Raw genomic sequence first — 16438 nt, forward strand, 5'->3', positions numbered from 1 at the left:
ACAAGTGCAGAGTCCTGCACTTAGGAAGGAAAAATCCCATGCACCGCTACAGACTAGGGACCGAGTGGCTAGGCAGCAGTTCTGCAGAAAAAAGACCTAGGGGTTATGGTGGACAAGAAGCTGGATATGAGTCAACAGTGTGCCCTTGTTGCCAAGAAGCCTAACAGCATTTTGGGCTGTATAAGTAGGGGCATTGCCAGCAGATCGAGGGACGTGATCATTCCCCTCTATTGGGCATTGGTGAGGCCTCATCTGGAGTACTGTGTCCAGTTTTGGGCCCCACACTACAAGAAGGATGTGGAAACATTGGAAAGTGTCCAGCGGAGGGCAACAAAAATGATTAGGGGACTGGTACACATGACTTATGAGGAGAGGCTGAGGGAACTGGGATTGTTTAGTCTACGGAAGAGAAGAATGAGGGGGGATTTGATAACTGCTTTCAACTACCTGAAAGGGGGTTCCAAAGAGGATGGATCTAGACCAGGGGTGGGCAAACTTTTTGGCCTGAGGGCCACATCGGGGTGCGAAACTGTATGGAGCGCCGGGTAGGGAAGGCTGTGCCTCCCCACAGAGCCTGGCCCCCGCCCCCTATCTGCTGCCCCCCACTTCCCACCCCAACTCAGAACCCAGGGCTGGCTCCAGGCACCAGCGTTCCAAGCAGGTGCTTGGGGCGGCAGTCGGAAAGGGGCAGCAGAGTTTCTGTGGTGGCGGCAATTCGGTGGTAGCTTCTCTGTTCACTGTCCGTGATGGCAATTCGGCGGCCGCTTCTCTCTCTCCTGCCGTCCGCGGCGGCAATTCAGCGGTGACCGTTTTTTTCACTGCTTGGGGCGTAAAAACCGTAGAGCCGGCCCTGTCAGAACCCCTGACCCATCCAACCCCCCCTGCTCTTTGTCCCCTGACCGCCCCCTCCCGGGACCCCCCATCCCTAACCACCCTCCCCGGGACCCCACCCCCTATCTAACTCCCCCTGCTCCCTGTCCCCTGACTGCCCCGACCCCTATCCTCACCCCCGACCTCTGACAGGCCCCCTGTGACTCCCACGCTTATCCAACCCTCCCTGTTCCCAGTCTCCTGATCGTCTGCCCCCTGCTCTCTGTCCCCTGACGGGGGGAGGTTCTTTTTTTGTTTTTTCCCCGTGGTCCTTGCATTTGCAAATAGGCATCTAAGTTGTTGAACACATTCCATCCCCCCTCCCCCACTGATTTCCTTCTGCATCTGGGAAAAATATTTTTTTTCATGCAGGCAAAACATGATAAATTCAAACTTTTTTCCATCCTGGATGCATCTAAAATGTAATGCTGATAATTTTACATTTCAAATTTACAACAATGCCATGGTCTTTCACTCAAGAATGCTTCAAACTGGAATCTCAAAGGGCTATGTCAGGAGAACAGTTTATAAGCATAATTCCCCAGTGAAGTCATTGTTTACTTCTCCCCTCCCCACTCCAAAAAATGGTCAATTTCAAGAGCCAAAGAGGAAGTGGACGAATAAATGAAATGTGAATGTTTTTCAATTTTTATTCCACATTTTCCAGTCATCGGCCCCACTTCTGCAACCGGATCATGCAGAGCTTCAGTGAAATCCATGGATCTCTGCTCTGGCCATGGGCTCTTTCTGCAGAGAGATAACAAGATCAGGGCCTAATCATTGCAGTATTTATCTGAAGATACAAAGCCCATAGTTGTTTCAGTCCTTGGGTTCCACATTTCATGCAGTGCTCAGTGTAACTATCTAACCTGGATATGGGTTGGGGGGAGGGAGAGGAGGAGAGAAATCCTGCAAAATTGCTGCAGTTCACTTTACTCTCATTCCTGTATTGTTCATTAGTTGACAAGTTCCAACCTGGATTAAGCACAAACATTTCTTGCAGATACTGAGGATTTTCAGATCTTTCTCATGGTTAAGGTAGAGGCTTTGAGTTCAGTTCACAGAGTAAGTCATTTGCACTTTAGAGCTCTCTGGCTTTCTATCCTCCTCACCAGGCAGGAAGTGTATTCATCTCAGGTGACTACTATGAAGTCAGCAGCCTCTAGAGTGTGCTCACTGAAGTCAGAACCAAAGAAGACAGAAGGATGGCTTCAAAGATTATCTTAGCCAGCTTGGTCTCTGGAGATGGGAAGGCAAGGAAGAAATAAGGTTATATTTTTCTGGCTCAGGGTCTGTGCTTAGGGGCAGGTTTATTTGTTGTTGTTCAAAACCAGCTTCATACACTTAAACGAGATGGAGTAAAAAAGATGGAGTGAAAGATACAGGAAAAACAGTGGTGCAATCATAAAGAAATCATACTAACATTGATCATTAGTTACTAGATTAGAACATAGGAATTGCCAGAGTGGATCAGTCCCATGGTCCATCTATGCCAGTATCCTAGAAGCTTCAGGGGGAAGGTGTAAGAACCCCACAGTGGGCAGACCTGGGATAATCTGCCCTCCCATTAGTCCAATCCTGGTCTCTAATAGTCAGAGGGTGGTTTAAGAATGAGATCTAACATCCCTTCCCAAATTGTTGAAGAATTTTTACTTCTTCTCCAAGAGAACCACCAGGATTCAACCCTGTGCAGGTTCATACATCAAACAGGAACCCTTCCATACCACCGAGCCACTGTGCATCTTAAAGGCATCTGAATTTCTCCTCTGCTACCTGGCCTGCCCTAGGATTAATTAATTATATATTTGCAAAAAGAAAAGGAGTACTTGTACCACAAGTACTCCTTTTCTTTTTGCAGCTACAGACTAACATGGCTGCTACTCTGAAACCTGTAACTATATATTTGTTATTAATTAAGTAAATAAAACCTAGAGCATTCTATGTATTTTAGAGATCATAGAGACGGCACATTTCTGGGCCTGGATTTCTTCTTATTTAACACTTGTTACAGTGGTGACTAGAGGCCTCAATCATGTCAGGGCTCCATCATGCTAGGTGCTGTACGGACATGACGTCAATGACAGTTTGTGCCCCTAACAGGTGGGTAAGACAAACAAGTGGATGGGGGAGAGAAAAGAGACTAATAGGATGTGCATTTTCTTAGGCTGGAAGAGCTGCCAGAGCAAACATAGGCGTGACAGAAGGAGACAGCTGGGAGGATCAGGGGTTAATGGAGGAGGAGCTGCAAGGGGGATGGTGGAGAAGGGGAGCACTGAGATCAGGAGTCAGATGAAGCATAGAAAGAGTGGGGAGCAGGCAGGGACAAGAGGGCGAGTGCTAGATGAAAGCAAGAGTGTGCAGCAACCAAAGAGGAATGGCAGGGAGCAGATAACACAGGCCCAGTGAAGCTGATCTTGCTGGAGTGTTGAGTTTGTAAAGGGCCCATGGCTGGCTTTGGTGACGTGGGGATTTGGGGGGAAGGAGAAGAAAGCCCCAGCTGGCTTCCATTCAAATCCTATCCCTCCTGCTCCACACCCAGGTGGTACCAGGGGAAATTCTGGTCGACACATGAAGACTCAGGGCATGGTCTGGGATTGGAAGCAGGCCCCATTATCCTTCTACCAGATAATGCTCCTGCTGCCTGGGCACTCAGAGAGCATCCTGCATCCTCAAAGTGCCCCTCAGCCAGGGAAGTGAATTGCCCAGACTTCTGTAAAGCTTGTAAGAAGAGAGGAGAGGACCCCCCTCCCACAAGGGTCCCCATGCACCGATGCATCCGTATCACGTATTTAGTTAACGCTTTGGGAGGCAGGGTCGATCCCTTTTTACGCATGTATGCAGCACTTAGGACATGGGGCACTGCTTTGACTGGGGCCTCTGTGTGCTACTGTAATACAAATAATTAACAACCATCACTGCAATGATAATAACATCATTCCACTGGGGTGCCATGGGCTGATTCCTCCTCCTCCTTCTCCTTCTCCATGCTGCCCAGGCACCAGCAGGGGCAGCACTGAGAGGATAGGAGGGATGAGCTCCCTGATCTCTGTTCCAGTGCTTGGTGCCCCATCATCCCTTTGCCTGCTGGCAGGAGCAATTGCGGGGGGAAGGCTGGCATTGTATGGTAACTCTGTCCTGGAGCACGCTCAGTCCCTCTGTGGCGATGGCACATCATCCCATCTGCTGTCTATTCACACGCAGGAGCTGAGAGAGGCTCAGACCTGCTCGGTGTGGACAGAATCTTCAGAGACCTCAGCTGCTAAACTGTTGCAAGGTTCTACTGACCAAGTGTGAGCTGAAAGACTGAAAACTTGGCCCCAGCTGGACACAGAGCTCAATGTAAAGTTTGTACGAATTTTTTTTATGTGGCATAACCAGGTATTTTCCCCTAACATTGTTCTTGGAAACAGGCAAACCTCTTCTTTGCTGAAACTTTCAGGGAAAAAAAAATTCCCTGAGGCAGGCACTTGGCACAGGAAACTTCAGCCTGAACAGTTACCATTTGGCAAAGCTGTCAGCAAGTGAAAACAGAGTGTTACGGTTAAAATGTCAGGCAACTGTTAACTGCAGGAGGTGTTATGAGCTCCACCTGGAATTATGAATTTGAGCTGATTGGGAATTCTGCTGCTAAATATTTTCCCCCGATTGGAAAATGTCAGTTAGTGGAAACAGAAACATCTGTCTCAAGAAAACTTTCCCCTGCTTCAGGACGGAATCTCCTGTCAAACTCAGAGAGAGAGAACTACCCACTGGAATTAGGGCTCTCCCTTGGGATGGAGGAGACCCAGCTTCAAGTCCCTGCTCTAGCTGAGTTGGACCAAGGACCTGAACCTGGGTCTCTCACATCCCAGGGGAGCACCTAAGCACCAAGTTATAGTCAATCTCATGTGCTGGAGCTTTTCGTAAATATTAAAAATTCATTGGACCGCAGAGACTGACTCTATGGCCTGAGGGTTTGGACAGTCTTGCAGATGTGGGACACGCAGATGCCCATTCCTGCTCCAGCTGGATTATTGGCTGTTCTGTTGTGGTCTCTTTTTTCCCCTCACAACATTTTTTTGGAAGGTCGCAGTTTCGTCCGCATCAGAACAAAAATTCTGAAACGTTCAAATTTTCCACAAAGCAGAATTCTTATTTTCCGGCCAGACGTACCATAAATCCCCTTCCTGGTGTTTTGACCTTGTTGCTTTTTAACTAATCTATTTCTTCCCTCCTACCCCCTTTTTGGCAACACCTCTGATTTCAATGTCAAACAATGAAAGGATTGTGAAAACCCATTAGGTTCCCCCTGCCAAACATCCTTTTAAAAAAACCCACAAATGTCATGGCTAAATCATACTGTAAACAATCCTACTGGGGGCCATACAAATTTGATCTTGTTTAGATGTGATAAACATATGGAAGTCATTGCACACTAGTCTCAGTTGCCAGACTGCTGGGGGGAGGAAGGGAGAAAATGTCACTGCAATTCCATAAACCCAGTAAATGCTTCCCTGTGATGTCTTAGACTTTGAAAGTTAGGTGTCTTGTTTGCTCCATCTGTTTAGAAACCAGTTGCTAAGCTATTCTTTGGGTTCAGTGAATGAATTGGCAGTGAGGGAAATCTCAGTTTTATTTTCTGCACAATCCCCTGAAAAAGAGCTTCACTGGGTGAAAGTGCAAGGCTCTGATTAATTATTTTAATACTATTTATCATATGCTATTTGAAAAGCGATTGACGTTTTGTATGGATAACAAGAATATTCTGAGTTACAATAATGAATATTTTAAAAACACTTATTGGAAGGGAGAGACTCTCTGATTTCGGGGATGAAGGCAATAACTGTTGGGGGTTAGAAAGAGACTTGCCTAGAGGCAGGTTATCACATGCTGTCCCACAGGAGTTAGTGTAGCCTAGCAAATGAAACCAGGACTGTGACTTAGGTGCCCTGGGTCCTAGATACTGGGTAAGTGACCTTGTCTTCCTGAGCCCACTTTTCCTCTTGGGGAAAATAGGGACAATGACATTTGAAAAGAGCTAGACATTATTACGGCAGGGTTTATTGTGCCTTCCCCTGAAGCATCTGATGCTGGCCGCTGACAGTGATACAGGATTAGATGGACCAGGTGTCTGATCTGGTGTAGCAAATTCTGTGACCCTATGTGCTTGAATAATAGGACTGTGTTTTGTACTCCCCTTTATGGAATTCAGAACATAGGCCAACAAAGTAACTGCCCCTTCAGAGTTCATATAGCCAACTACGTCATTTATATCAGGAGTCTCAAAGTCCCAGCCCGCGGAGCAGAGACACATGTGGACCTGCTGCCAGCAATTGTCCTGCAGGTGCCGCCCCCCGCAACTCCCATTGGCTGGGGGAGAGGGACAGAGATATCATCACTAGTCGCCGGGCAGAGTCAGCCATGGAGACAGTGTCACTTTTTTCCACAATGAATATAAACAAGTCAAAATACCAAACACAGCTATCTGATGCCCTCCTTGCTGCATCCTGAAGGTTTCAACTGCTCAGTCACTGAGGCCCAACATCAACAAACTGACAGAACGGAAGTGTTGCCAGGTGTCTGGCAAACACTAAAAACTCTCTGGCAGGCGAAGAATTGTATGAAGTTATATGACAGTTTTATTATTTCTAAGAAATCTGAAATAAAAAATACAATATAAACATTTTCTTTTCTGAACTCCATCTTCAGTGACATGATTGGCCTCCTGGGAGGATTTGAGGACTGGCACTGGCCCTAACGTAAATTGAGTTTGAGACCCCTGAATTATATAGAAGAAAAGTCACATACTCCAATAATGCCGATATAAGTCCAGAGAGTATGACTGAACACACATGGAGTACGTACATTAATTTTAATGTTATCTAAACTCCTGCTATAACTGTTCCTGCCATTGGCTAGAGAGTGGTCACATTTACAGGTGACCAGACTAATCTAGTATTCATAAACCTCGGCTAGCTTTGAAATGTCTGAATTCTAATTACCATTGTAATTCTACATCACAGTCTCCATCTGGTTTTTAGAGCTGCTCGGATTACCTGGCTGCCGCTTCACCTTGAAACATCACTGCCAGTTGGAACCAGCGACAACATGAGTTGTAAGAACATGTCCTTATTAACTTCCACTTGCATGTCATCAATTTTGAGATGGCAGGGTCCTATGGCATCGGACCAGTTTTATTCGCTGCAAATTCAATTGCTTCCTAGTGCCTAAAAACAGAAGCCTCATATGTAGGGAGATTCCTGGTAAAAGGACAGGTTTGTTAAAGGAGGAAACTATAGATTATGGTATTATTTATTACTTGTATTACCATAGATCTAGAAGCCGCAACTAAGTCCCCAGTCCCATTATGCTAGGCCCCCTACAAACACAGGGTAAGAATCAATTCCTGCTCCAAAGAGCTTTTAAGCTAAATAGTGGGAGCAAGGGAGTATTATCCCCATTTTGCAGCAGGGGAACCAAGGTACATGATGACAAAGTGACTTGTCCAAGGTTATGCACACAGTTTGCAGCAGAGCCAGGAACAGAGCCCATTTGTCTTGGGTCCACATCCAGTGCCTTACCAAGAGCATCCTTCCTGCTCTAGTAACTATTCCATTTCCCATCATATTACTGAGTGATCATAGAATCATAGAATATCAGGGTTGGAAGGGACCCCAGAAGGTCATCTAGTCCAACCCCCTGCTCAAAGCAGGACCAATCCCCAATTAAATCATCCCAGCCAGGGCTTTGTCAAGCCTGACCTTAAAAACTTCTAAGGAAGGAGATTCTACCACCTCCCTAGGTAACGCATTCCAGTGCTTCACCACCCTCCTAGTGAAAAAGTTTTTCCTAATATCCAACCTAAACCTCCCCCACTGCAACTTGAGACCATTACTCCTTGTCCTCTCCTCTTCTACCACTGAGAATAGTCTAGAACCATCCTCTCTGGAACCACCTCTCAGGTAGTTGAAAGCAGCTATCAAATCCCCCCTCATTCTTCTCTTCTGCAGACTAAACAATCCCAGTTCCCTCAGCCTCTCCTCATAAGTCACAGACCCCTAATCATTTTTGTTGCCCTTCGCTGGACTCTCTCCAATTTCTCCACATCCTTCTTCTAGTGTGGGGCCCAAAACTGGACACAGTACTCCAGATGAGGCCTCACCAATGTCAAATAGAGGGGAACGATCACGTCCCTCGATCTGCTTGCTATGCCCCTACTTATACATCCCAAAATGCCATTGGCCTTCTTGGCAACAAGGGCACACTGCTGACTCATATCCAGCTTCTCGTCCACTGTCACCCCTAGGTCCTTTTCCGCAGAACTGCTGCCTAGCCATTTGGTCCCTAGTCTGTAGCTGTGCATTGGGTTCTTCCGTCCTAAGTGCAGGACCCTGCACTTATCCTTATTGAACTTCATCAGATTTCTTTTGACCCAATCCTCCAATTTGTCTAGCTCCCTCTGTATCCTATCCCTGCCCTCTAGCGTATCTACCACTCCTCCCAGTTTAGTATCATCCGCAAATTTTCTGAGAGTGCAATCCACACCATCCTCCAGATCATTTATGAAGATATTGAACAAAACCGGCCCCAGGACCGACCCCTGGGGCACTCCACTTGACACCGGCTGCCAACTAGACATGGAGCCATTGATCACTACCCGTTGAGCCCGACAATCTAGCCAACTTTCTACCCACCTTATAGTGCATTCATCCAGCCCATACTTCTTTAACTTGCTGACAAGAATACTGTGGGAGACCGTGTCGAAAGCTTTGCTAAAGTCAAGAAACAATACATCCACTGCTTTCCCTTCATCCACAGAACCAGTAATCTCATCATAGAAGGCGATTAGATTAGTCAGGCATGACCTACCCTTGGTGAATCCATGCTGACTGTTCCTGATCACTTTCCTCTCATGTAAGTGCTTCAGGATTGATTCTTTGAGGACCTGCTCCATGATTTTTCCGGGGACTGAGGTGAGGCTGACTGGCCTGTAGTTCCCAGGATCCTCCTTCTTCCCTTTTTTAAAGATTGGCACTACATTAGCCTTTTTCCAGTCATCCGGAACTTCCCCTGTTCGCCACAAGTTTTCAAAGATAATGGCCAATGGCTCTGCAATCACAGCTGCCAATTCCTTTAGCACTCTCGGATGCAACTCGTCCGGCCCCATGGACTTGTGCACGTCCAGCTTTTCTAAATAGTCCCTAACCACCTCTTTCTCCACAGAGGGCTGGCCATCTACTCCCCATGTTGTGATGCCCAGCGCAGCAGTCTGGGAGCTTTCCTTGTTAGTGAAGACAGAGGCAAAAAAAGGATTGAGCACATTAGCTTTTTCCACATCCTCTGTCACTAGGTTGCCTCCCTCATTCAGTAAGGGGCCTACACTTTCCTTGGCTTTCTTCTTGTTGCCAACATACCTGAAGAAACCCTTCTTGTTACTCTTGACATCTCTTGCTAGCTGCAGCTCCAGGTGCGATTTGGCCCTCCTGATTTTATTCCTACATGCCCGAGCAATATTTTTATAGTCTTCCCTGGTCATATGTCCAACCTTCCACTTCTTGTAAGCTTCTTTTTTATGTTTAAGATCCGCTAGGATTTCACTGTTAAGCCAAGCTGGTCGCCTGCCATATTTACTATTCTTTCGACTCATCGGGATGGTTTGTCCCTGTAACCTCAACAGGGATTCCTTGAAATACAGCCAGCTCTCCTGGACTCCTTTCCCCTTCATGTTAGTCCCCCAGGGGATCCTACCCATCCGTTCCCTGAGGGAGTCGAAGTCTGCTTTCCTGAAGTCCAGGGTCCATATTCTGCTGCTTACCTTTCTTCCCTGTGTCAGGATCCTGAACTCAACCAACTCATGGTCACTGCCTCCCAGATTCCTTTATATTCCCAGATTCCCCTGATCTCCTATATGACCTTTATTCTAACAGGCTAAGAGTGAGAGGCCTGGCTCCTTCGGTCAGAGGGTAAATAACTTTGTTTTTGGTGTCACCTGTTCATCAGAAACAGGGCCTGACAGCATCAGTTAGTGGTATTTTGCACTGCATCTCCAATTCTTGTGGGGCATGTATGCAAATGGGTGCACCATTTTGGAATGCAGTGTAGCTCATACTGTAACATGAGAACTCGGTGAACCAGTCCAAAATGCACTAGGAACAAACTTCATTGGGAAAAGGGAGACATAATATCAATGGGAATTTCAAACAACAAGTAGACCCTTCACACCCGCCCCAACCTTAGCCAGCCTTCCTCTTCCTCAGAGCTTCTTGAGGACTCAGAATGGGAGCCTAATATTTTGATAGTGATTACATTCCCATGTAACGATTTGAGGGGCTTTGTTTCTGCAGAGCTTTCTTTGTAATGTTCCTTCATGCTTGTGTAATCCAACCCCGGAGGAAGCAGTGGTGGCCCAGACAGGTGGCAGTGTTAGAAAACAGGGAAGGTCCTTATCACTGGAACTGTTTAAAACAAACAAACAAACAAACCAAAAAAACATTCTTGACAAAACCTTTCACTGGGAAATTCAAATTTGGATGATAAAATAAAGCTCAGATTTGACGGGGGGGAAACAGTTATCAACGTTTTGGGGTTGGGAGTTTCAACCAGAGAGAAAGTGGGTGTGGGGCAGAATCTAGTATATATTTTTGATAGATGTTTGTGAAAAGTTTAGATTTTGTGTTTTTTAACCATCTCCTCTTCTCACCTTTTGTCTTGACATAGAATATCAGAGTTGGAAGGGACCTCAGAAGGTCATCAAGTCCAACCCCCTGCTCAGAGCAGGGCCAATCCCCAATTTTTGCCCCAGATCCCTAAATGGCCTCCTCAAGGATTGAGCTCACAACCCTGGGTTTAACAGGCCAATGCTCAAACCACTGAGCTATCCTTCTGTTGCTATGTATTGTTGTTTTCTCTGTGGCCCTGATCCAAAGCTCAGTGATGTGTATGGAAAGATTCCCACTGGGCTTTGGGGACAGGAGCACAACTCACCATTTGTGTTTTCTTCTGTTTAGCTCATAAAGGGAAACTTTAGAGCTGAGCTTTCACTCATTTTGCTGTAATATAGATTTCATTCCGTGGAGATGTTCGGTGTTTACACCAGGATAACTTAAAGCTCAGTTGAGCCCTTAACAAAATAAGAATGAAACAGGCTTTTGTATTCTGTTGCTTGCATGAGCTTAATAGTCTAGTCCTATTTGCATTATCAATATCCTCATTTATCTGGTTGGTCTACAATTTTTCCTAACAGCTACAACATATGCAGCTGCTTGGGTGGAAAGTTGAATAAGCTCCTTAAGAAAATTAGAATTAGTGCCACTCATCAATGACTCTGTGTTACAAGTCCCACTCTGTACCTCATACAGAGGATATGAATTGTTATAGAGCCCAGCTCCAGAGTTTGGCTTTTTGTTTCAAGCTGTAGCAGCCCATGTTTTTAGCTTTGGAGGTCCCTGGTTCAACCCCTGGTGTGTTGGTCGAAATGGTGGCTATCATGTTAGCTTTCACTAGTTTTCAGTATCTTCTAGTATCAATACTATCCTGGTATGTGCATTATCAGTCCTGTAAGTCTTGCCAAAAGATGGTGGACAAATGACTGCTATGAAGAGCTGGCGCAGTGAAGCTATTGTTGCTGATCTTGAATTGTTGTGGGCACTGGATCTGGATCAATGGGGGGAAAAGATGCTGGACCTTGCCGTAAAATGTCATTTCTCAGCTGGCAGTTATAAAATAGCTCACACTTCTTTATATTTCTACTGGGAAAAAGAGAGGTTTCTCCTTCGAGTGCGCTCTACATGTTCCCACTCATGGGATGCACTGGCTCAGGGCACCTCAGTAAGTGCAACCTTAACAAGTCATGCCCAGTGGAGCACTCTCCTGTCCCTTCCCTCCCCATTCCCAAATGATGAAGGGGTGAGGCTATAGGAGGGGGCACGATGCTCTAGTTGCCTCAGTTCCTTCCCACTGCCCACAGGGATGGATTAAGAAATGCTCTGGACCTTTGGTCCAGACCCTTCTTTAGAGGAGTGCACTGCTTTGTTAGGGTTTTACACAGAGATACTGTTGTACATGGTTAGTATAAGGTTTCAGTGTTCAGTACATTAGGTTTCAGTGTTAGAAAGTTTGACCGTTCTGAGCATCGGTTCCATTCTAGAAGAGACCTCAATGGTCGATCTGAATACCAAGAAGCCAGGCTTTCAGTGCTGTGCTTCCTGCCCTTTAGCCTTCTCAGACAGGGAGGTGACCCTTTGAGGTGTTCCAAATCTAGTACCTTTGCTCCGTTTGAGAGTGATGAGATGGAACAAACTGTAGGCTTTACTTCTTCAAGAAGCACTAGCAGCCAAGCTCACTGGATCCAAGACAACAAGGGTGCACAGACTAGCTTTGGCTCCGGACACATCTTCGGAAAGGAATAAGAAGCATCATCATAAGGTGCTGTCTTTGGTTCCTACATCCATTCTGGTTCCATCCTCTAAAAAGATGTCATTTGGGCAAGCCTAGTTTTGATTCAACCCATGATCAAAGAAGCAGACAAATTATATCACTTATCCCAAGAGGGTTCCTTATATTTTCACCGAGCGCCAAACTCTTTAATAGAGGTAAGTGACTGTTCAGAAGTCTAAAGGTGTATTAATGCACTCTACTTCCTCAAATAAGGATAGAAAGAAAATGTATTTACTGGGAGGAAAAGTTGTCATATACTCCACTTTAGGCCTAATAGCATCAAATTACCAAGCCAGGATATTGCGCTACCAATGCCATTTTAGGAAGAAAATGTCCTCATACCATGGAACCAAGGGCCCCTGTATGCCTTTGTTCCAATCCTGCTTATAAGGTTATAAGGAAAACAAAACAGCACAAGGCCAAGATCATTTTAAGCACCCCTGCTGGGCCAAACCAACAATGGTTCCCAAAACTACTACACTTCTCAGCAAGGCACTGATTGTCCTCCTGGTTTTACTGACCTAACAAGAGAGTCAAATCTATTACTCAGACTTAAACTCTCTGTACCTCCCCATGTAGGTGTTAGTTTAATGGACATGGAAATACCTTGTTCCACGGCTGTTCAGAATGTATTAGTGACCTCTACAAAAAATCTTCTAGAAAAGTTTACAGTTTTAAAATGGAAAGCTTTCACGGTGTGGGCAGATACTACTCTGTCTCCTACAATGGCTGCAATCCAAATCATACCCGAATACTTGCACCAGCAGAGATAAAGCTGTAGGGCTGATGTTCTGATTAAGGGCCACTTATCAGCCATCAGTCTGTCATTCTCTCACTGATGATAAATCAGTGTTTTCTCATGCAACATTTAAAAAAATTATTCTAAATGCCTTAGGAATGATGTATCTCTTATTAAAACTCTGTAACTCTTGTGGGGCCTTAATTGAGTTCTCACGCACTTAATGAAACATCCATTTGAGCCAATGGGAGATTGTCCTTTACTTCCCCTGTCTGTCAAAGCAGCATTTCTAGTTGCAATTACATCCGCAAGACAAGTAAGTGAGCTACAGACACTTATGGCTGAACCACCATTTACAGTTTTCATAAGGAGAAAGTAGTGTTTACATCTGAATCTAAAATATCTCCCTACAGTAATTACAGGTTTTCATATCAATCTATAAATTTGCCTTTGTTTTTTTCCCCTAAGGGTCATGTGTGTAAGGGTGAAGCGAAATTGCCTGCTTTAGATGTTGAGAGCTTTAGCCTACTATTAGGACTAAAATATTCAGACATTCACACTCTTAAGAAAATAGGATTGGATTGGGTAACCAAATCCAGCCTCTTGGTATTGCAGGCAACCAGTCATGTAATTCCATTCATAAATGTATCAAGCTCCATTTTAAAACGAGTTAGGTTGCTCCTCCCCATCTCTCCCACTGGTCCCATTGGAAAACTGTTCCTTAATGTTCCAGAGATGAGCCTATGAGTGGGGTTGTGGTGCTCCAACCACCTCAGTTCCTCCCCACTGTCCTTCCATGTCTCTGCTGATGGGCTGAAACCTTCCTCTAATTTCCAGCCTTAATTTACTCATGGACAATTTTTTGTCTTTTTTCTCCTATGTTGAATGTGGGGTGGGGAGCGGGAATAGCTTGCTCAACATTATCCAGATGGGTCAAACCCCATATACAAGAGGCTCTCACATTTAGCTGTCATCCCTCTTCCTCCAGGGATAATGTCTCACTTTAATGGGGCCAGGGCAGCTTCAGCAGTATGCCTCAGACACATGCCGGGCATGAAAATTTGTAAAGCTGCCACCTGGAGTTCCACTCACACTTTTGCAAAATAATATTCTCTGGAGCCAGTGTCCACATCTGATGCTCAGTTTGGCAGAGCGCTCCTGCAATCACTTTGATTAGCACTCTGACTTGCCTTCCTTTATGCGGCTACTGCTTGCCAGTGTATCCCAGGAGTGGGGATATGCAGCAGCCACTTAAAGTAGAAATGAAGGTTACTTTCTTGTAACTGGAGTTCTTCATGTTCACGCTCCCTGCCCACCTTCCCCTCTTCCTCAGTCTTATTCACAGCCTAGAGCTGAGGAGAGGGTAGGAGGGGACTGGGATGGCTGGAGCAACATACCTCATTTGTATAAATAGTTTTACCCAGTTAAGGATCCACTCTCTGAGCCGCAGTAGGCTGGAGCATCTGATGAATGTATATATCCAGAGTCCATCTCAAAGATCTCAGGTTATAGGTGAGTGTCACCGTTCATGGCAAGTGCACCTTTATTCCCCACGGGCACCCACTCTAGGCTCAGGGCTCCTCAGCCATCACCTCTTTTGGGTGACCTGCATGTGTCTCTCCTTCCTGACTGGTGTATTTCCAGGCTCAACAGTTCTCAGCCTACACTGTGATATCCCCAGCAAAAGACAGGCTGCTTAAGTAGGCTCGTTTTGCTTTCTCTTCAGTGTAATTACCACAGTTAAGTTACCACACTGCTTTTTCTACGCAAGCACCCTGTATTCATAAGGTAAAAGCAGTACAGAGAAAACATATTGCACACAATAAAAGCACCTGCACACATGCTAAGAAGCTTACTGGAGAACACCCCAACTCCAGTATGGATCAGGCAGGTGAGCGGTCCTTCAAACCCCACCTGGGGGTTTTCCTATTGTTTCAATTTCCTAATACGCTTTGCTCAAAATGAGAACCCCCATGAGTCTGTGAGTGAGTCCTTTAGCCAGTTTGGGGGTCTTTGGAGAGTCTGTGAATAGGTAATCAGCTAGATGAAGCTTAAATCAGCTGTGCTTTTGCCTAACCAGAGGGGGCATATTAGCAAACCTTTTTCCTTCTAGAGATTTTCATGGGAAATCCACTGAAGTTTAAAAATGGACTTTGTTTCAAAAAGTCTTTTTCAATTTCCTAACATTTCCCAATGTTTACCTCCTCCTTGTCTCCTAGAGAAGTTATATCCAATTCACTAAGGTTTATCCAGGAGATTGGTACATTGAGTAAACTTTCACTTTTCTCAATGAGCAACTGGTGCATGTCTTGTATCCAACTATCAAATATTTTGATACATCTGCCTACATTAAACGATCAGAACATTTTTAAAAAGTGTAACCTGCTTTGTGACCACAAAGACTGAAAAACCAAGCCAGGCATCCAGCCCCCTCAGGCAGCCACTGAGGAAAAGCCTGGGGAAGAAAGAAAGCTTTGCCGTGGGCTCTTCACCTTGGGTCACCTCTCTGCATTAAGAACAGAACCATGACTTGTCGCTTCTATCTTGGTTTTTAGGATGATCATTGGCTCATCTGAATTTCAGGGGCATGAAATCAGCCGGATCTGAGAGGTGAGTGCAGAAAGAGGGCAGCAGATCTGACCAGACATCATCCACCTCTGGCTGAACGCTGAGCCATCAGAACTTAGAGCGGAGCGGCCAGCTAAAGAAGGGGCAGAGCTGCTGGAGTGGGCATTATGGCCAGGCAGATGTCCTGAGTTTCTATTGCAAGTTCCAGCAAGAGTTCAGTGTTCACTGCCCCCCTTTATTTCCTGCTCTGTACCAGAGAAGCGGCAGTGCAAAGTGATACAACTGGGGAGCCAGTGATCATCGGACTTCTGAGTGAGCTGTACTGCCAGGGGGCAGATAGGGTCCAGGGAATATGGCAGAGGGGCAGGCAGTGTCTGAGGTACCGGGAGTGCTCCACTAATGTCAGTGTTATTTATCTGGTGCACAGTTGCATGCATGTACTGTTTTCTGGATCTTTTCCCCCCTGCTCTAACTTCGGATTGGAATTCAGCAGGTGATCTTTATGTACCTGAGAAATGCTTTCTTCTGGGCCACAGAACTGTAAAGCCTTCTTCATCTGCACAGCACACACTGTCATTTCCAAGTTGTTTATAAAGGTGCTGCGGTTGTCATATTTCCCATTTCCCCCCACCTCCAATTCGTAAGAATTATCTTATCACCTGCAGATAGTCCCTTCATTAGAAAGAAGGCAGTTGCTTGGTGAGCCTTCTACTATGAGTTGGGATGAAAACAAAAAAACGGAAACAGCTGCAGATGTGATTGTCTAGTGAGATCCACACTTAGAATAGAAGTATGTAGCCTACCTGCTTCTCAAGGATATCAAGGTAATACCATGCTCTCCAGTCA

At 45.7% G+C, this 16438-nt stretch overlaps 1 long non-coding RNA gene across 1 annotated transcript in view; it reads left to right on the plus strand.

Moving 5' to 3' along the window:
- LOC122465698 overlaps positions 1 to 16438 on the plus strand; it is a 54492-nt gene that overhangs the window by 32935 nt on the left and 5119 nt on the right. Inside the window, exon 2 of the long non-coding RNA XR_006290710.1 lies at positions 6891 to 6964. This is a non-coding gene — a long non-coding RNA (uncharacterized LOC122465698). The remainder of the gene's footprint in view (positions 1 to 6890; positions 6965 to 16438) is intronic.

The sequence above is a fragment of the Chelonia mydas genome, chromosome 4 (assembly GCF_015237465.2).
Source record: "Chelonia mydas isolate rCheMyd1 chromosome 4, rCheMyd1.pri.v2, whole genome shotgun sequence".
Classification (NCBI taxonomy): Eukaryota; Metazoa; Chordata; order Testudines; family Cheloniidae; genus Chelonia; species Chelonia mydas.